This window comes from Falco biarmicus, chromosome 2 (assembly GCF_023638135.1).
Source record: "Falco biarmicus isolate bFalBia1 chromosome 2, bFalBia1.pri, whole genome shotgun sequence".
Taxonomy (NCBI): domain Eukaryota; kingdom Metazoa; phylum Chordata; class Aves; order Falconiformes; family Falconidae; genus Falco; species Falco biarmicus.
In genome coordinates, this window is record NC_079289.1 from 116,842,129 (window position 1) to 116,865,378 (window position 23,250).

The following is a 23,250-nucleotide window of genomic DNA, read 5'->3' on the forward strand; positions in this document are numbered from 1 at the left end:
GCTCAGATTTAATAGTGAGAAATAAATCGGAGGGATTTAGCGCTGACTGTGACATACTCCTTACATACGCGGCTGCTGCATTCAGCTCTTGCGTACCTCTCCATTTTGCACGCATGTAGGGACAGATTTTCAAAGCTGACTGTTCGGTCATGCTAATTCCTGCAGATGCAAGCTGAGCAGACCAGGCACAAAATAAACATGGAGGTAAAATGCCTGCTAACTGGGCAAGTCATGGCAACTGCTACGTCACCCATCGCCTTGGGTAACCATGATGCTGTGTCCAGTGTTGATCATCCAAAAGCTACCCTTTCTGGAACGTAAAGATAAAAATAAGGCTTTTTGAAAACAGTATGTTCCCAGCTTTCATGCTTAGCAACATTGCCCAAATACAATCCAGAAGACTCGGACAGTAGAGGCAAGAAAATAAGCATCAACATTTTCAGGGACATCAAATAATCTAGTGTTTAAAATGTCATCTATCATTTTTGGAATACTTTGGAATACAATTAGAATTGGCCAATGCTGGAGTTGGTTGGATCACTTATAAAAGCTCCATCAGCTATTTTCCAGTTAGGCTGGGCTAAATGAATGTATTTCTCTTGCAGAACAACCAGAACTGTAACTGAATTCTATACTCTACATAAGCCTTTTTAATTAGGCAATACCTTCCTCAAGGCAGGTTAGGCACAGCAACATCCTTGAAGAAAGTGGAGAACGCCACAAGTTCAGATGTGAGAGGAAAAAAAATATATACTGTATAACACACAAAATAGGTAAAGACTCCATTTTGATTCATATTGAATAATTTCAAGTTTTCCTGGATTATTATATCGCTGCTTCTTGTTTGGTAACAACGGGGCTATGGTTAGTCTAAAACTGGTACCTTGCCTTTAGTAGAAAACCTGACTGTTACACTAACTAGTAAAAAAATAAATAAATAAAAGATGTAAAAAATTAAGGCAAAACTCTGTCGGGCCGTTCTACTTCTCCCCAAAGTTTAAAATTATTAATTTCATTTTTGTCCCTGTTGGGCTTGGTCTACAAAGTTATTGAGTATTTAGTCATTAAACTTCAGTATCTTCTCCCCTGTGGGAATCTGGAGACATTATCCATTCCTCTTTGAGCTGCCACTTGGGTTCCAACTCAGTCACTGAACAGCCACTAGACATTTCGAGCCTCCTGTACTTACCCCAAGCAGTTTACAACATTGAACACAACAGCTACACCGTGGGCCAAAGCATCAGCTCTCCCGCAGAACAGACAGGGCAGGAAACATGGCTCAGAATAACCAGTCTCCTCGGGCTGGCTAGCAAACCCGCATGAGCAGCTGAGCCCAGACTTTATATAAGAAAGGGGAGTGACAAATAAAAACATCTGACTCAACTAGCTTTAGCGGGCCAAACACACATATTTCTTCCAAACTTATTTCTTGAAGACTGTCTCTGGGGGTCAAGTGGTTCCAAGAGAAACATTCAAGCTAAGGCAAAGGATTTCCACATAAACACAGTCGTTGCAAACATGCGCTTACTTTCCATAATCATTTGGAATTTCGTCTCATGGCCTATTTGTAAGCCCCATGACTCTGAATGACCTCATTCCTCTCTCACTCGCTCTTGGGTGAAATGCTCCCTTGTTACAGAGGGTCTCCAACTACCATTGATTTTTAAGAGCCTGAAGGACTGAAAACGATCCCTCTGTAATCCCCCTCCCTCTGAATACAAGGCATACCATTTCATACAGCAGTTTCTGCTTGCAGTCCATAAACCTACGATTGAATTAGAAGTTGTTCTCCTTCCCCTCTTCTCCCGTGGGACACCCAGATTTGGTCTAGATACTCCAAACAGTGTACATTTCACCACCGCTTATTCATTACCAGGGTGAATTTTTTTACTGCTGTAAGGGGACTCCTTTCCAAGTGTGCCCTTTGTTTCCAGCCCTCCTTCAGACAACTGAGGTAAGCACGGGTGCGGACGCAGCACTGACTGTACGATTGTAATCCAGAAGGGGACCTGCTGGCTGTTACAGTCATATAAGTACACAGGGCTTCTACCAACCCTACGCGTGCAGAAAAATCTCTCTGCTACCATAACAAAGCAAGTATAGCAGAGCTGGTCCTTATTTAATTGACGGAACAGAGAAAAATATGAGCTATAACCTATCTTTTTCCATCTCTGATTTAACAATTATTATAACCATATGTATGATGTACACGTAAAACTTCTTATTTTATCACAATTTAGTCATAAAGCTCAAAGAGTTGAAAAAGGAAAAAGAAGAGGTCAAGGGTTTGATGTAGCATTAAGCTAACAAACATTCCAAGGCAGTCCTCAAGTCCTCTATTAACAAATATTTTCTAAAGAGGAAAAGTTAATGTTTCCCTAAAGCTGGAATTTAAATGGCTTTAGCTTTTAACACAAGACCCCGTAAATTGTGAACTAGGTGAGGTTGGTTTTTTTTTCATTGCACTACAAATATCTGCCTATCATCCTTCCTTTCTTCTTCACAGTGAGACCTGAGCAGCTGTGATTAGTGGAAGGAATAGCATACTTCAATATAAAATTAATTGCTTCTACCTACATTGTTCTCCCCAAGTTTATAGCTCATTTGCTGCTGGGTCCTGCACCACCTGCTCCCTCTCGTACCTAATCTTCCCTCCCGCACGGCCCGGAAGACAAAACAAAAGGGAATCAGAGCCTGGGACTTGGCCTGAGAGCCATTTAGCAGGTTCTAACAGATCTAGGAGGGTATGGAAACATGTTATTGCAGAGGTCTTCTTAAAGATAACAGGAAATATCTTTCATAAAGTGAACATACTTCAGTGCCTAGCTTCACTCTAAATCAAACTTTAACAATCCTTTCTTATAAATCACCATACTGCTGACAGCTGAAAGAAGCGCAGAGTGGTAAATGAATTCCTTGTTCAATAAAAAAATAAAAAGCTCTTTGAAAATCCCCTCCATCTTAGCAATGCCTGTATGTGTGTGTTAGTATTTTAGGTATAAATCGTACGTGCACACACAACAAACGCACCCACTTCGTATTGCCTTTCAGAATTCAAAAGATTGGTTTGTCCTTTAAAATTCCCACTTCTGTTTTTCTGTGGAAGAGAATGGGCTTATAAACACTTGTCAAAAACAATTTGAACCAAGCAGGAACATTTTAATACTTTGAGTGCTATAGGAACCTCCCTTTACACGCAGGAGTCAATGTTGTACTCGGGGAAGTATATCCATCCACCTGCAGTCAATGCTTCATCCACCCCATTGCATCCCCATGTTACTATGGGGAACTGACCGAACACAGAAGCAAGTTACTCACCAACCTCTCACTATTCATTGAATTAAGCTTGTTATTTGTGAAGTTATTAAACTTCCCACATAACCACGAATTTAATTGAAAACTATTAAAGTTACGTTTCAAAAGTAAAACATACCCTGGCAATTTCAAATAATAGTAACATCCTATTTATTTACCATTTTTGAAGACTTCCCTTTGTGTTGTGTGGCTCTTGTTAAACCCAGAGAACATAAAACTCAGTGACACCTAATTTATTCTCAATATATGCACTATAAGAATACTATATTTGACTCAAGTAGCTGTCAAACTATTCCATCTGGCAGCATGCAGCATCTCTCTTATTTGACAAATCCAGACAAAAAAATGATACAAAGGACAAAGAAAAAACAACATTTAAAATGAAAAAATAGAAAGCATGAAATAAAAATAGTTTTAACTAAAATATGAGCTCGCATACAAGTTCACTGCATTTTCCCTTTAATTTGTTTTTTTGTTTTTTGTTTTTTTTTTTGTCGTTGTTGAAGAGTATTTCTTTGAAACATCAACACAGAAGATGCCTGCAGCATAGGACTCCGCGCCCATCTGACACCTGATCAAATGTCAATTAAATCCTTGGTAGTGGTCAAATCCATTTCCACTCGTTCTGAACAATGGCACAACTATGGTCATTGAAATCAGATATTTTTAGATGTTACTGGGAAATAATCCAACATCCTGATGTGTGAAACAATACCCGCGTTGCCTTCAAAGAGAGAGGAAAACCATCCTCCGAGCAGGGCTAAGCAGGTGCGTTGCTCTCATAGAAGAATATTTCTTGTCATAAACCCAAGACATCGGTCCGTTGTATGGCAGTAACCCCCTTGGGAGGTGGGGTGACACTTCATAGGAGTGCCACCAAGGCTGATAATGGCAGTACTACTTTCAGACCCAAAATTTCAGTTATTGGGGAGGATTACCAAGCATAGCCAAAAGTGGCAGGGAAATGGACTTATTGGAGTGAGGCCAGCAAAGGGCTGTGAAGATAATTAAGGGAGTGGAGCATCCAACGTACAAGGAGAGGCTGAGACAGCTGGAACCATTAAAGCTCTGAAAGACTCCAGGGGATTTTGTTCAGGGTGTACACATGTCTGACAGGGGGGTGCAAATAAAACTGAGCTAGCCCCTTTCCAGTGGTGCCCAGTGAAACGTCCAGAGGCAATGGGCACAAGCTGAAATACAATAAATCATTTAAGAAAAACCTGTGGGGTTTTTTGGTTGGCTGGTTTTTGGGGGGTTGGATTTTTTGTGGGATTTTTCTGGGGTAGGTGGATGGGGGTTTTGTTTGTGTTTTGTTTTTGTTTTTTTTTTTAATGTTTTTTTGTGGGTTTGTTTGTTGTGTGTGGGTTTTTTTGGTTGGGATTTTTTTTTTTTTTTTTTTGAGAGTGACTAGATACTGTCACAGGTTTCCCAGAAAGGCTGTGAAATCTCCATCCTTGGAAATACTTAGAGCTTGACTAAACATTGCCCTGAGCAACCTGTTCCAACTGCCTCTGCTTTGAGTAGGGGGCTGAGCTCAAGCATCTCCAGAGGTCCTTCCCTGCCCCACAATCTGGTGATTCTGTGAACTACCCTCCAACACAAATATGTTTGAGTTTTTCTCCCATTACTAATCCTGCTGTACCTGTTCCGTGTATAAATCCCAGCTTCATGCACTGAATCAACCAACCTAGCATCTTTTCCTTTCTGCTGTGCTCAAAAGCGACCCCAACAAACACTCATTTATGGAGGTATATTTATGCCACCCCAGTGGCTCAGAGGGATGCATGGGAGGATAAAGCTGAGAAACTTCTTAATGCTAATACCATGAAGTAGTAACAAAAAAAAGGGAAAGCGTGCAAAGAAGCGATCGTTGTAGAAAAGGTCTCTCTAAAAGCTCAAAAGTACCTTTTTTAATAGATATAAATGAAGGCACAATCATTACATTGCCTACTTTTTTACCTGCTTCAATAGGAATATGCTCTCACACCTGCTTTTACTGCAGACAGCTTTGTCCTCTTTAAATCAGCCCCACTCCACTGCAGTTATCCCATCTATTTAGACAGGGCCTGGGTCAGCTCCCGCGGAACATTAATGACAATACCAAATTAGATGCCCTGACTTCTTACACGGTCCAGTGAAAAAACAAACAAAAAGCCTTACTGAAAAAGGCACAACAGTGTTTCTATAAATGGTATCACTTATGTTTTAAAAAGCAGTGGGCTTTGCATACCTCTGCTTTTTTCTCTCCTTTTCTTTCTTCCTCCAGACTTTCTCCTTTTTCCCATCCTCTCCCACAGCCAATTTTTCTTTATATTGTTGTATTAAAAAAGTTAAGGGGAAAAGTAAAGATTACCTGGGGAGAAAAAAAAAACCAGAAAATAATAAACCACATAAAAAATGGGAAAAAAAATATCTCCCAACAATCTCAACAAGTTTTAAATTAAAATTTTATTAGATTTCAAAAATTACTGCTTCCACAGGAAGCAAACACATTGCATTGTGCAATTCTGCCCACTCCAGGCACATCCATGCCAAGTTAGGGACTGGCAGATTCTTTCATTAGAAACCACAACCCTGCTTACACTTACTGGAACTCTGTGAAAGCTGCACTTCAGCTGGAGAACAGCAGCAGGAGAAAAGCAAAGCTATCAAAATTTTAAAAATCCTTGTAGCTACACAAGCTGACATGTTTTTGCCATTTACTTAATCTTAAAACTCATCCTGTAAAAACTTAGGGTCAGATGAGGAATTCTGAAGTAAAGCTTAATAACCACAAAAACACTTGCAGCTCTTACATCATATTATTTTTCCAAGACAGGCTAAAATTACAAATTATACCTTCACATAGCTTAGCAGCCCTAAGATGTCCAGATTAAGTTTCTCCTTTTTTTCATAGTGGTCTGCCCACCCACGCTTCCCCTGTGGCTGTCCCAGACCACTAGTTTCCTCCTTCACACCACTTCTCCTCCCAGGTCCTTTTCCTGCATGTAGCATTAGGACCATCTCCTCATTATTGCTGAGCACCTTCTCACTTGCACAAAGGGCACTTCCAGCAGCCCAGCCCCTGGCTCCAACACCCAGTGAAGAAGAAGAAGAGGAGGCTCGGCAATAGAACTGATGCACCCACGACAAAATACCCTCTGGTTTGGGGTAGCTCATCATTTATTCAAGAGGGGAAGGAGGCTTCGCCCATCTAGGCACCAATAAAGTGTAGCATGCTATGCCATGTCGCATCCTTTGGTGGCCCTAAAAAGCTCCCAGATCTTTACGTGGCTTCTGGAAAGAGAATGGTCATGGGGATGCAAAGGCTGGACTGAGTTTTCCTACAATTTCTTGTGAACCCTCCCAGAAGACAGTGTCACACTCTCTCTTTTAAAAAATATCTTACAGGGCCTCAAAACCTGGTTTACAGCAAGTAGCACAAACAAAGGTTTCCCATTCAATAAGAACTGAGCTGAACCTCTTCATCGGTAAAAGGTCCCTCTTGTGCAGGTGACTTGGGTAAGACAGGAGATATCTCTGCAGCAAAGCACTGCTGCAGAAGGGCAGCAACCAGCTGACAGCGGCAAGGGTGGACCGACAGGAGCAGCAGGGGCACTGCCCACCTGCCTCACGCAGCAAGCAGAGCCAGGCCGAGGGGCTGGGGGAGTCAGGACCCAGCTCTTCAAAAGTGCAGTGCTGCAGCTACGCCATGTCTTCGCCCAGAGGTGTTCTGCCTCCACCCACTCCTTGATTTTTTCCTCTTGCCTTTGGCAAAAGCTTTTACTACTTTGCTGCCAGGCACACGTGGCTGTGACACTTTGCGTGATGTTCCTGTTGCACCAGAGGTGATACTTTGGGTTCCCTTTGAAGTCATCTGTGCTTGGCTTTACAGTATTCAACGCCCAATAAACCATACTGAGTCTTCCTTACTTGGTTATGCTCAAATACCCAAGCACATCTCCTGTTGCTTCTTTTTGTTGTTCCTTTCAAATTCTGTACTTACTGAAATAAAAGATAAGAGTCCTGGAAATCCTTTTAAGACAGCAGAATCGATGTACAGCCAGTTTTTCTTCAAGGTGAAACAAACCAAGATTTTCTTAGTATTGTCAAAATTAGGAAAATATTTTTTAGAGATGTTATAACTAACTCATTCTGGCAGAGTGCAAAATTGCTTCCTCAGCATTTATTGGAGCAAAAGTCTGTTTTCAATGGAGCCACAGCTTCGCATTCTAACTCCTGTAGCTTGAGCAATACTGTAGAAGACAGACTTTTTTAAAATTATTATTATTAGTTTAATAATAATAGTGCAAAAGCTTTGTTTTGAGACTTGGCCATCAACCAGACTGTATCATGTTCAAAGTCTGTGGAAAAAATCATGAACGCACAAAATCCAGACACAGACTATCTTTCATTGATTTAAGCTTTAAATTTTGTCTTGTACATTTAGGAAATGTGGAAAGGAGCTCAGATTAATAAGAAAGAACAACAATTTTCTAAGATTTTAGCCAACAGGTTGAGCCTTTCTTAATTAGGAACATCCCTTCACACATCATTTAGGGACCCCATAAGGAATACAATTAAGTTGAATATGCTGTATGATTTTTTCTGTGAGTTCAGACTTTCTCACGACTCAGTAAAGCACTCTCTTCAGCTAGAACTGTACTTGTAGCTCTAAAGCTCTTCCACACATTGTTCTTCATTTCTAGAGGTGTCAACCACCCTGAGCTCCTGACTCCTCCTCTCTGCTTCACAAAGCTGAACTACGAACACATTTATTTTCTTCTGTTGCCAGAACAGCCAGAAGTAAAGTTTTAAACCCTAAACTAGCAGCTGTACATAAGCAAATGTTTAATTTTAAGCACTTGAGAAGTCACAGTGAGTCGACGAGACTTGTCACGTACTTAAGCACCAGTTGCACCTTTGTATGCCCATAGGGCTTTTTGCTTGGGATTTTCTACCTGGCGTACTGAAGCTTTCAGAGGTGCTTAGGTACTAAACAGCATCAGTCCATTGGACTTCAGCAGGCTTTAGTTTATAGAGCTGTGAGCCTCAAGAGCCATGTACCAAATCCTGAGGTTTGAAATATTCCATTCCCTTAAAATATACGTATCCTTTCCTCCAAAGTTGTTCTTTGCTGGGATGGAGATGCAGCTGTGAACAGACAATCTATTCCTGATATAGGTTCTCAGGCAACCACTACCTGCATCTGAACAACGTGTATTTACACATCTTATTATGTTAGAAATAGAGCAAATTTTCACTTAGAAATAATACGTGGATCAAACCCCCCAAAACTTAACCATCACCAAGAAATATATGTCCAAAATGATGGACATACATACGTCAGCTAAGCCACTGACAGATGATAATCAAAAATAGTTGCAGTAATGTACAGCAGATTTTTGACTCAAAGGTCAAACACACAAAAGCCTTTTTAGGGACCATAAGAGGCTTACTGCTGTCCTTCCTGTAAGGAAATATAGCACTTGGTGGCACATTTTGGTTAAAAACTTTGGCAGTTCTCCAAAGAGGCTTTGCTTACTTCTTACCTAAAGGGATACCCCTGCTAAAAACCGATGTACTAAAAGAGCGTGCTTTGACAGAGATTTCCTCGCTCATTGACCTACTCATTTGTACTTGCTCACACCCACTCTTCTTCTCTACTATGATTTCTTGCCCTTAAAGCTGCGCACCCTTGTTCTCAACAAACTCTGGGAAGGAATCTCCTCCCTGGTGCGAGGCAGGCCACCAGAAGAAGCAGGTGGCAGTTGTGAGCAGAGGATGAGAGAAACCCAGAAGAGAAAGCCATTTGGGAAGTAATGAGTACAAGAGCTAATTTATAATTTAATGATTAAAGAGAGATTAAAGCCAACAGCATCATGATTTTAACTCTGCAGCTGGTGGGTTTCTTTGTCTTTGGTCAATGAAGCTGAATTATGAGACTGAGGGAACTTCAAAAGTGTTAAAAGATGTTATAATAATAAAGGGAGGTCTATAATTATAGAGAGATTATTGCATATAATATGTAAGTGGATTGCACTTAAACAGCTTCATCAAACCAATTTCCACTGCAACTCATTGATGCCACAGATGAGGACTTCAGGTGGGAGGATAAGCTAGAGGAATGGATGAACACTTAAGGAACAAAGTCCTCGTTTTCATGCTAATGTCCTTGTGCAGTTCAGAAGAAGGGAAGAGAAACAGTCTTTGTAGAACATTGTGATAGCAATGCAGCGTTGCAGGGGAGGAGGAAACTCCTCTGGTGTAGCGATGAGCTGCACAAATGAACACTTAAAGTTGTTCACGAGACTGCAGCAGCTGTAAACCTTCTGCAATGCCAGCACATTTTATTGTGATTGCAAAATAAATAAATAAAAAAGTCAGTATCTGTCTGATATAGCCAGAATGACAGAGATTCATCAGGGACTGGGATATTTTGATGTTAGTGTCTTTTCATCCTTCTCTTGTTAGACAGCAAGAACAAGCTATAATTCTCACAGGACTGTTCAAGAAGACTTGTCTTTCCTTGTGGGGAATAGCTACTTGAACTCCCTATAATATTTAAAAGTGTTATTTAAGTTTACAGTTTACGTAAGAACATGAAAGCCACCCTCTCCCAAATGCCCTAGCTCTGCTTTGCATATTCTTCATTGTGACTCCTCTTGGCTTATCATCTTCCTCTGCATCCTGCCTCAGTGAAACTGCTCTGCCCAACAAAGGCAGAAAGGCAGGCACGGTCTTCACTCTCGGTCCAAACGGCTGGACAGACTTAATAGCCATTGTGTAAAAGACTCAGTCACTGCAACAAAACACCATTCCTTTTATCCTCTATTGTGTCTTGTGCAGAAGGGGAAGGAGAAGAGAGGGCTTAAATACCTTAAAGTCCCCGCTCCGTGCTTCTCAGGGCATTGTAGCTTTGTTTCCTGCTCCTTGATCACAGTAACACACCTGGGGAAAATGCTTCAGCTTTTCTGTGGATAGAAGACTGCTGTAGCTCATGAAGCTCCTTCTGTGCCTCAGTGTGGTGGATTGTTCTAAGGACAGAGGTACAGAACCCCAAAGCAAGAGCAGTGCTCATCCACCCCATCGCATGACCCCCATTCATTTGGAGGCTGCATCCAAAGAACAACACTTCTGTTTAAGGCCTGGCTTCCATCTAAGTAAGCAAGCTTCTGCCTACTTAGGCTAATTTCCAGTAAAAGCAGCTGGTATCTAACTCTCAAGCTTCTATGAAATGCATAGGGGAAGCAGGTACCATAAACTACAATCTAAAGCAACCATATTAGACAAAGAGTTGTCTTTGACTATACTGTAGCCGTTCGTGATGGTACAGTTTACTCTTTCCATAACTTCAGACATCAGGAATCCAAAAAAATAAAGCTTTTTAGTTCTTCAGAAAAGTAAGAGCTTTTATGATCCTATTGAAACTAAATTCTTGTTATTGCACAGTCTTTAATTATACTAGGGATGAGTGGAATCTTTAATTATGATTAAATTCTGATTTATCAGGCACCATGACATGTCTGGGGCTGAACAAGCTTTTTACATGTTCAGAAAGTGCTTCTTTCTGAAGTCAAAGGCCTCAGCTCCATTCAGCAATTAAGCTAGGCAACGTCCATCACCACCACTTAGGGCTTGCCAGCTCAAGTGGTATTTGACCTGGAGTTACGCACATTCTCGCAACAAAATTAAACCATGGGGTAAATTCTGCCATTAGCCTTTGTCAGAAGATTGTTAAATACGTATTCTGTCATACGTAAAATAAATCGTGGGAATGTGACCCTCATACACGAAGCAGCACATGTTCCTTCCCATCACGGCACATCAGTTTACCTTTATGCTTTGTACACAAAAGATTTAGTTCACCTCCCTGTCTAGATTTCAGATTTTTCTTCAGTTTCTTTCTTACACAGAGTAATGGCAATTGTTCTCTTGAGAAAGATTATATAACTTCAATAAGGGGCCAAATTTTCAGCTGCCATAAACGGATGTTACACCAAGGTCGGCAGAACAGCACAGATTTACAGCATCATAATCGTTCAGACTCAATCCCATCCATCAGTGTTTCATATCTTGCATCATCATTTGACACTCACTTCTAAAGACAAAATACAAAGATGAATTGAGCCCTCTGGGTTTTTTAGCTACTAGAAGTTGTGCTACTTAAAGTAATTAATCTTTTCCATGGGTTGTTTTTTTCAAACTAAAAGAGGAGTTTCCATAGCATTGATTTCTGCCGATATTTTTTCTTCCAGTTCTATTGTCTGTGCATGTTTGCAAGTTTACACTTAGTATTAATTAATCTCATTAATTTCTTTCATGGTTTTGTTATTTTGCTGCCTAAAGTTAAGTTTCAAGTAGATAGCTGTGTTCAGTCAGTCAGTTTTGTGGGGTGAAAGATGCACTTCATAGTTTTTCAGTGAGGAACTGACAATCACACAATAAAGTAACCATATGGTGTCTAGCACAATGGATCTGACTCTTGGCAAGTTGTTCTTAAAGACCACAAAGATAGCCTGAACACTGAAAAATGCAAATATAATCCATTATTTCAAATGCCTGCAGACCTCGCTTTTCACCAAAGATCACAGGAAATTGCTGGTTATAAAGATTATTTCAGCCACTTGGGGTGTGGGGGGAGGCAGGGAGTGGGGGAAATACAAACAGCTGCTACAGTCCCAAACAATTCTGTCTGCCACTCCATCCAGTGATAACTCAGCAGGCAACAGCACAAGTAAAATAAGAAACGAACACAACTGAGACAGTCAGGATTTACTTTTAGGACCTTTTGATCTTTAGGCTGCTTTTGCAACATCATTTGCCCCTTTCCCTTCCAGTTCTTCCTATACAGAGACTGATTTCACATTCCACTTGAAAGGAGAAAACAATCCCAACCCAGCCCCACCACGTAACAGTTCTGAGGGTCACTTTATTTTGTGTATTACCAGGTTTATCCAATTTACGTTGAGGTTCACACATAAACCTTTCAGCAAGGTTTACTCATGCTTTCACTTCTACGTCTGCTAACACATCTATTAAACTCACAATAATGCTGATCACACATACAGAATTAAGCCCATGCTTAAGTATTTGCAGCAGCTGGGCCCTAGAGCCAGATTCTTCCCCCAAGGTATTTAGGCATCTCTGTTCCTTAATCATTTTTGGCAGCATACAAATAGATGCAGATTTGCATATATTTACCAAAAGCATACTACAGCCTGCAGCCACTGTAGGTTTACTTATAGAAAAGGTATATGATTTTTTTCAGAATTGCAAAGCATCTCAGCTACTGGGTGCCTTTGTGTATTTAAAAAAGGCTAACCTTGACTGAAGTATAGAGAGAAAGATCTGCAGTGTCTCACTTGACACATGTACTGATATATCTCTAATCAAAGGTATCTGTAATACCAGCTTAATCAGGCTCCAACCTTGGAGAATAACTCATTAAAGAGGAGCACAAAAGAGAAGGCAGCTCAACAGCATTTTCAATGATACATAAATAAAGCTGCCTTGTCATGGTAAATTCTGTGTAACTGGGAAAATGGTATAAAACCTGACATTGATCTAGAAGCTTGGTAGCTCAGGGCATAGAAAAGGGAAAAGTCATTTAATCACTGACACTGACTGTCTCCATGACCTGGCAAGAAGCTCGTGCCAGTACCTGTGACCCATGGGGTGACCCATGGGGTGACCCTAAACCCGAGGGAATGAGCTCCATACTCTGAGAGAGCATGGCTGAGTGATAATGACTCTGGTTTGATGGGGCAGGCACAAGAAAACCCAATAAGATTTAATCCTCATTGCAATATAAAAATACTCATTCTCTACCTGTTCTATCCTACCCTGTGGTTCCAAACATTTCAGGGGCAGGGAGGAAAGAGTAATTGAGCTTCTGTTTGGAATAACAGCCTTCCAAGGAAAGATCTTTGCAGACCACCTATGCTGGAAGACGACTTTATGCTAGCAGTAAATTCATTATCATATTTACCGAACATTTGCATGCATAATATCTTCATTTTTCCAAATACTATTGATTTCCCAGGCACCTTCAAAACCTGGATGAAAGAGAAGCTTTGAAATATTCCCCATCCTGATCAATTTCTCTTGTATCCTGGAGACTTCCTGACTAGTTGCTAAGGACTTAGTTTCTACCGTTGAAAAGAGGCGATAAATGTAAATTAATTTTTACTATGAAATTTTAAAATCAGGCTAGGGTAATAATGGGGCATTGATTTTTTTCATTTATTTAATTTTGCATTTATGTCTTTCCGACTGTTACCATATTCCTTGGTTAGTATTTTGTTTCCTTTCCCTCGAGTGTAATGTAAAGTGCAAAGCAATAGTGTCATTAAGTTCTCGTGGCTAGTCACAGGAAGGGTAATAACTGGGAAACACGGGGGTAACTGGAAGGGGTGGGACTTCTTGTTCCAAGACAAAGATTCAATGAAGCAATCATCTATTCAATGTAAAGAACTACCAGTCCTAAAATGACTGTATTGAGCGTGACGTTTTTTGGGTGCGTGCGTACGTGGCCTTTTTGTTTGGGAAAAAAAACCCCACAATCTCCAAAGTAACCCCGTTCACCAAAACTCATGTTGTTCAAACAGAATAGTTATGAGCCTACTTTAAAGGACTTAGACAAGATAAGAGGGGCTAATGCAACCTTTGTATGTCTAGAAAAGCACAGAGAAGCAAGGGCACCACCTTGCCTCCGCACACAGTATCCGCTTTTTACAGAAGCGCTGCATACAGCATTGCCAGCTGCAGGTCAAGAACAATACAGGTATATAAGAACATCAAAATAAGATCCTGGAAAAATAAGCCTTATAATGTAAGGCTCAAGGAACTCAATCCATGCAGTTTATTGAAGAGGAGGCTGAAAAGGTGACTCAATCGGCGCAATATTGCTGCCAATACAGAGAAGAGGAACAATAGCAAGGTGGAGGCGTTTAATCTCACAAAGAGCTATATAGCAAGACCAATGACAGAAATTGAAGACAGACAAATCTAATCTCAACGTGAAACACAAAGGTTACTTTTTGCAGGAAAGACAAGTAAACTACCTTCCCTTTATCAGATTTATTAAACTTTCACCCTTACTTAGAAAGGAAAGAGGTGTACTTCAGTTTTGCTTCCCAGGAAAACTTAGATGATGGGATAAGCAGAGACAAGCACAGCTATCTGCTGCAACCTCAGAGCATAAGCTGTGCCAGTGGGCAGCTGTGGTATCTCAAACCCAGACCTTAAGCCATCAAATAGCTCAGTTGTCCTCAAATTCTAAACCATAAATTCAGGTGAACAGATGTCACGTAGAGATTTACACACAAACACCAATTTTTTTTTTCTCGTTGCCATGAACAAGGAAAGCTGCTGTACTCCTCTGAGTAAAGACCAGATTGGAAACCACACAAGAAAGTAATGAAGTCAAGGTACTCAATCCAGCAATGGAAACTTTTAGCCCTAGACATTCATTATTGCCTTAGATGTTTATTGTATTGCAGATTATTCCTGCCTGCAGGAAAAAGTGATGGCTTTAGAAATACCAGTGGCTTCCTCAGCCAAAGAAAAGGAGAATGCTTCCTTCCTCCCACTCCCCAGTAAAAATAAAATAATCACATTCAGACATGGCACCAAAGACAGGTTTTACCCTCAGATTGCTAACATAGTATGAAATGAGTCACAGGGTGCAGTGGAGGACAGTGATTAAATTAGAATTCCAAGTGTTTTCTGTTGTTAGCTTGTTTCGTTATATGTGATTGGACATCATGTCATATGCAAGACTAAGCACCCGTTATGGGGGTCCAGGTATTGTAGAAGAAATAAACATAGAAAATCTTCTTATTTATTTTGCTTGCAACAGAGCTGTTTAATCAAATGTAGTCTTGTAAACAGCTAGCTTTATGGGCAGCCATCTATCTGCCTTCGTATTTTAGTTGAACTAGGAGTACACTTAAACTAAATCTCTCAGTCTTCTACGCTTCCTGAATTTTGAGTCACGTTTTGCAGCCAACTCAGAGCACACAAACATCTCTTTTGGATCAAGTTAACCAGAAGGTCCATTTCAGTACCACATCTAATACAATCTAACTGCAAAGGGACAATTAGACCACAGGACCAGACTGCCGCTAGCCTGAAGTAGCCGGGTGAAATAGGTCCGGATTGACACCAGGTCCCCAGCACCAAATGTTTTCCTCTCCAGTGCTGCACTACTTACTACAGTACTTATAAGCACGGAGATCTGTGCATTTCTAGGAAGAAAGCACAGTGTAAGTCAGAGTTTAAACAGTGTAAAATCCCTCGTACGTGGGCTTTGTGGAGGCAAAAGCTTCACCTAAAGGCTCCAGTCCACCAGACTCTTGCAGTCTCTCTCTGTCCATATGCAAACTACCCCATGCAGCCAGACAGCTGAATTGCATTAGGGTGAACACACATCCTGAAGACTACAGAACTCTGTGCTTCAGGTTTATTTCAAATTGTGAGAAAGTGTGGCCAAGGAGAAGGTCTACCACATCTATTTATTTTTTTCTAAAACCCCAAACTTTGTGACAAAGTTATCTTAGAACAAAAGACAAATCATGGAACTTCAAAATACTGTCTTTCATTGAGAGCTTTAACTGTACGACTTAAAGTGTCCTGTTCCAAACTGCATCTTGACTTAAAGGGGGGGGGCAGGGGGGAGCTATTCTTTCCATATTAGTCTTTTGACTATGCCATGAATGTTGAACAGAAGTCCCAGACAGCTGCCCTGTCAGAGGATGCATTAAAAAAAATATTAAAAAATTACCCAATCACCATCACGTAAATTTCTCATTACCTATTCTGAAATTTATAGCAGCTCAGCTTTCCTTTCAAATACATCAAGTTGGCTCTTTCACTTCAAGAAGAGCACAATAGAATGCCAGATCTTTTTGAAAAGTCATTTTAGCAGATTATTTTCATTATACATCATGCTGGATTGCTTAAATGTCTAGTTAGATATCAATCTCACCTGAGCCCCACACGGTACTGATTTGCTCTCTGACATTACCTAGATCCCCAAGGTTTCTAACAACAAAACACGGGATGCTGTGTATACAGGAGAAAGTGACAGCCTAAGGATTAACCTGCTTGTTGATATTCATGTTCCAGCACATCCCCTGACAAACAGAATACTCCAGGGGTCAGGCTTCATCCTAATCAGAAAAGAGAGAATACAGATTGTTTTGATCAGAACTACATGTGTCTGGAAGGCTAATCCAAAATTAATTAGATCTGGGCTGCATAATATTCATTTGGATTTGTAAACATGGTGACGGGGGTATGAGGATTATGCAGATAGAGAACAGATAAGGTAACTAATTTTTAGGTTGATGATGCTTTAATAATGTCACAAATGTACTCCTTTGTCTTAATAATTGCTAAAAATAAGGAATATTTCACTGTAAATTAGTGTGTGTAGATAGCATTTCATTCAAAAATGAAGATGTTTTCACAGCGAGAATGAGATACAGACAGAAATGGTTTTAGCAACCATTATTTAAACAGTATTCAAATGAATGTTCCCATTCCATATGACAGTAGTCAGAGCAGTACAACATTTTTAAAAAGACAGCTATCTTTGTTCACTGGAAACAGATACTGAATTATTTTGAAATAATTATTACTCACTACCATTTTTTAAACCATGAGGCAGGCTTTCACGTGCTGCAAGCTGACATAGTACTAGTGATTTCAGCAGTGATACAACAGCAGTTTCATTTTTAAGCAATTTCTGCCCCGCAAACGAACATCAACCTTCATATGCCAATAAGAGAAAGAACAGTAGTGTTTAATAACGAAAGAAAAACAAACCCAACCCACTACCAAACCCAAGAAAAAAGAAAAAAAACCCCACCTAAACACTTTAAGTTACAAGAACCCCAAGGAAAGCTGCTAATACTGGCCAGAAAAATGGACAGATTATCTGCCTAATTTCACGTGGCCTGGGAGGTGTGCTGGGGGAAAAAGATCCTCTGCAGGAGTCACCCGCAGGGATGGGGACACATACTGCAGACGGATTCACAGCCTGCCTGACACAAAGCATTGATCACTTTGGAGGGATGGAATAGGAATGAGAAAGCATGAAAACTGAAACTGTGAGCACTGACAAATTTGTTAACAAAAGCGCCTTAACAAAAGCGCCTTTTCACGGACCAAGGTCATCCTTATTCAACTGCTGGGTTAGACATCCTCCCCACCCCCATCCATGCAAGCTGAGTAAGATAACAATCTCCACTTGCGTTATGAGAATGCCAGAAACAGACCATTTCTCATTTTCGTTTTACAAATGGATTAGTGCTGTGCCAATCCATGACCCTGTTTCAATCTTTTTCTGAGAGAAGACTTATTTTATTAGAACTGTACTGCGGTGTTTTCCTGTTACATATATATTAAAGCTCAAACTGTTCTACAAATAGATTTTTCAGATGAAACTGTAATATAAATAGTTCAAAGAGGACTGACTGTACACCACTTCAAACAACGGCACGTTTGACCAACTGTCAGACAATGGGCCCAAAAGTTAAGAAAGAAGATGAGAAATATAAAAATACTCGCTTAATGAATAAACCCTTTGGGACAGATTTTATGCTGCATCTGTACAATCCTAGTGCCTCTGCAACCTGACTTGTGACCAGTTTTCATCAGTACTATTGCAATAAATGAGAAACTGATTCAGAAGAATAAGCAAGAGAGAAAGTTATATGTGGAGGGTCTCCCTCCTTACCCCTGCCCACAAGAGAGTAAAATTGTAATTTGGTAAGCATTTTCAACACCTGACCACAGTGCCCCAGCAGAATTTGCTTTGGGGAGAATACATTCCTCAGCATTGTTATGTACATCATCAAGAGTTTTCCTTCCTTACATGTTTCCTGGAGCTTACTTCAGACTTACCTTTCTAACCAACCAGTTGATAGCTGACCTCTGAAATACCTACTTCAGTTCTTGGCAGGCTCCAGGCAGAAACTGTATGAGGTATGCTTAAAGCAGAATACCCACAGAAATAAATAGGGGGGGTAAAAAAGCTAGAACAACAGTTTTCTTTTTGTTACACCAGCAAAGGCAAGAGAGTATGCTGCTGTGATACTTAATACCGCTGAACACAACCTAAAGGGATTGTATAGCATCTGAACAGGTTGCTAACAACAAAAAGGGTTTTTGCAAAGAACTGTGATGTAGTAAGTCTTACTGTATTATACACCAGCTAAAAAGAACTAAAAAAAGTGCTAGTCATAAGATCTTTCTGAAAAAAAAAACAACCCAGCTTCAGAATATTTTTACACTAACATATTTCCCTCTCAAGAAGCCACCAGATGTCAACTCCTAATTTGCTTGCAGCTCGCCATCCATCTACATAAAGTGTCTTTCATCAAAGATGCTTACCTCGGTATAAAAGTGCAAACAGATACCGGCACAAAGCAGTTCTGACAATGACTTATGCTGTTAAGCACAAAAGCCTAGATACGTGCAGTTATTTCCTGTAGCTATGCTAGAGTAAAATTAATCCAGCAAATATCCCCAAATATCCATACAGTTAGGAATAAAACTTAAAGATTCAGACAAGAACCTCAAAGCTCATCAGAAAAATCAAAACCTTGGGGAGCAAAATATGCTCAAAGTAATTAAAAATATTTTGCCTCCTTGCCCTAGAAAAATGCCAAATCAGTGTCGAGCAAGGCAAAAGCAGGAAATAACATGATGGGGATTCGGTATCACGTATCTTCACTTAAACGAATAGCCCCAAACGGAGAGACAGGGTTCTGCTCTGAAAGTGTGAACTTGTTCTGGGAAATATAAAGTTTCTCATTGCAAAGACTTTTACACTAGTCTAATTTGAAAGCTATGACCTTCCTGTGAGAATGACAAGCAGTAGGGAATAAGTTCTTTAAAAGGGCAAGCCCTAACAGCAGGTAGCACAAGCAGCTTAGAAAGTGAAGGAATCAGGATTCAGTTGATTCCTGGTGTTAGAGGAGTTGCACCTTGCTGGGATCTTTACCCTGCCCTTGAAGCAATGAGATTAAAAAAATCCAAAACCCCACCACTGCAGGCTTCGGATCCTGGCAAATAAAAAAAAAAAAAAAACCCAAAAAACCCCACCAAAAAAACCTGGGATGGTACAAACTGTTGGCCCTTTTGGAGAAAGTCACTGTTGGGTGAGCAGCTGTCACACCCACCTGCACCAACCTGGACACCACATGCCAACCCAAGTGGCACTAGTGCAGGCTGAGCACTGCTGAAGCTTAGCCGAAGTACTTGTTTTAGAGGTCTTCACTTCCAAAATACTACATGCCTCAGGCTTGGCAACATCCACAGGTTTACAAAGGATCTACTTTAGGGTATAAAAACAACACTTGCCCGGACCACCCATGAAGTTACTACCCTCTTGGCTGCATGTGACTTCCCAAGCCAGTTGTTCACCTGTATTCTGTGAACCCAACCCCCCTCACACCGAAACACTATTTCTGGGACTGCACTGCAAAATATATAAACAAAAATAGCCTGAAAAAATGGAGATAAGACTTTTTTTTTTCCTGTTTTTTAACCAGAATTCAGTTCAGAGCAGTCTCATCGAGAGCTGTGCCAGCAGCGTCTAACACAAGGGAAGAACAAGAGGCGCCAGGGCTGAACACATTTTATCCTGAAAGCATGGTGGTATTCTAATTTATAGAACCCCCACATTTTCCTTCAGACTGTCTGGACTGCAGCAGTTATTCCTCTGCGTCTGCTCTTCTCCGGGTGCACACGCACAGAGCCAACTAGCTAGCTGTTACCACACAAACCTTTCTGAGCAAGTTTTAATCTAGCCGGTTGGGAAAAAGCTCAGTGCAGTTATACAGACTGCCTGACTAAGCAGAATAAACCCCTTGTTTTCCAGTTTCATCAATACCTTTTATTTCCTGAGCATCACCGTCCTAACATGCTATGCTTACACCAATCAGCGGGAGCACAGGCATAGTTTAGAGAGACAAATCACTTCCCGTCAACAAAACATGATTTTCAGTAAGCACTATTAATAATATGCCAACACCAGTTGTTACTAGAACTCATACAAATGATGCCAAACACCATCACTTGCCAGAGTATCATAGTGTTCATCCATTTAGGTAGAACATATAAATAACCTGACTGAGAAAATCTCAAGATTTTATTTTAGAAAGTCATGTAAACATAACGAGGGACATATAATGTGATCTATGACAGCATTTTGCCTTATGGCAAAACACAGGGATTAGACAAAAGAAAAACCATGTGGATTAGAAAGCGATTAAGTAACAGAAACTATCCAGCTGAAAACGTGCAAGTTTAAATAGGATAGCGAGCATCTAGTCCCTAAGGAAGACATGTCAGTGGTTAGAAGTGAAGATTTAACACTGGATATCACTTCACAAGCAACTGTGTGAATACAAAATTTGCATTAAATGTGAAGTAAGAGTCTTAATGTGGATGTTGAGACATTTAGCATGAATTGTTCTTTTACAAGCACAGCCTTTTGCTGTGAGCATATGGGAGCAGACTGTACAGTGCAAGTATCGTGATTCCACACCACTAGGTCTACCAAAAGAGAACATAGTACTTTTACTTTATCATTTTCTAAACCAATATAATGGTAACAGCTAGAAATACTAATGAAGTATTTTGTATATGTAAATAAGCCCTGAGAGTTGTTTATCTAGTACCTCCTTTTCTCTTCAGCCACAGATTTTGATACAGTAATTTTAATTCACCTGTTACAGCGCTCATTTTTTCTGAATCTATAGGGAAACTGAACGATATGAAAATAAATTCATTAATGCTTAGGAAACACTGGGATCCTAGATTAACAAACCCCACTGAACATACAATAGATTCAGAACATCTTCTGAGGCGAATAGCGTGAACATTCATGAAAGAAAAGAGAGGTAAACTGCTCAAACACCAAAGATTTTCAAATACTAAAAAAGCTTCTGACTGAGCACTATCCACTGCCAGGAAGGCATTAATATGAAAACGTGCAATAGAACACTCTCATTCTGTATATGCACATTATGCACAACAAGGCATATTAATAACCTTTATCTCTTTTTGTGCAAGCCCCAAAAGTTTTGCATGCAAGAGGCATAGGTGGTGGCGTAAGAGTTGCAAACACATACCACTTTTCCTTTCGCATGCTTTAAGGAAAGCAATGAGGACATACAGCAAAAGCATTTTGAAAAGTTGCATGGTGCTGCACCTTGTAAACACACAAAACATTTCTTTGCTTTTACTGAAAACAGTAAAGTCAGATCACCACAGAAGAAGGTTGAAGAGGGCATTATATAAAACAACATCAAATCTTAGGAGGTTAATACAACTACATTCTAAGCCTGTAACACATTACAGGGTCTTCTGTCATCCATTTATGAAAAAACCCAACCCCTAAAACAATAAAACCCATCCAACAACCAAACAACGAATGAACCAAACAAACAGAAAAACACCACACCAAGAAATAAAAAGACACACTCAACTGTATCCAAGAAACAAAACTGTTCACAAGGCAGATCCGGGTATGGTACTACTTTTAAGACCATTTTAGTCACCTTAGAAACTTGCTCCATTTTCCTATGCTATTTGCATAATCTCAGCTGATACAAATAAGACTCAGTCCATCATCTTTTTATAAAGGTTTGCATGTACATATATATATGTATGTATATAATTAGATGGGAAGAAAAAATGCAAAAGAACATGAACAGATGAAGTTATTACATAGAGATAATTTTTCCCACCCTAAGAATACTTTTGACATTTCAGAATTTTACTAACTCTATTGCACTGAGACAAGTTTGATACCTTCTGCAGATGCTGAACTTGAGACCATCCAGCTACTTTGCTGCAACCAAAAAATCCCAGAAGGGGAAAGATAAGGACATTTCCTAGCTACAAATCATCTTTTCCCTACATGATCTGGAGTGCAGATTTTCAGCCATTTCCCCTACAGCTAGGCCAAGTACAGCAAACAAGCCTCACTGAGGGGGAGAAACACAGGAGAGATCACTTACAGCTCTTGCAAGAGCAACAATCACACCGACGCAGGAAAAACCAGGATCTTGGAGAAGCTGCTGCTTGCACAGCTTTGAGCTCTGCAGCTTTTGGTGAATTTGCCCTTATTAAGAACTTTCAGAGCATTTGTGGTGGTGCCTCTGAAACCAGCTTGCTCAGGAGCCTGGGTAACTCTTGCTGAGTCCTCCAAGTGGCACAGGTTAAGGCACTCATGTCAGATCCAGAAAACCTGAGTTCAGCTTCCCTCCTGCAGCTAGCACAGGGCAGGTGTAGCTCATTCCCAGCTGTCCTACACTTAGGTGGGTATTCATAGTCACCTTGCGTGTCATCATTGAAAACCATACTGGCTTCTCTCATTTGAACTAGAAATACCCCTGGAAAAATATTCTTGAGAAAGGATCTCACATTTCTGTGGACACTTCCAGTTTTCAAAAGTCATCTTTTCCTCCCAGCAAAAAAAACCCCAACCAACCAACAAACAAATGTTTTGCTAAAATTGCTTCAGCCCCTGAGTTATTTGCCTAGAGATTCCTCTCAATCTAAGCATCCCTGCAGCAATACCCCACAAAAGGCACAAGGCAGTTGTAGTTCTGAAGGACTTACTGCAGGCAGCATGGGGGCACTTGTGGCCTGGGAAGGTGCTCAGCTGGAAGGAGGCTACCATGAGAAACCCGTCCAGAAGCCACCGTCCATCATGCTGCAGCAGTAAATACAGCATCTCTAGCTATAATGGTTGATATGAAAAGGCTAGATGATTCTCAGCAAAAGTTAGATCACAGTTTTCTAATTTCAACAGAGATGAATCAGGCTGTTCGCTTCCTGTAGGCTAACTGACAGATGTTAAACAGCTTGCTTCATTTTGTTTGGTAATTATTAAAGCATAAATTTATAGATGGCATATGATACTATTAACCC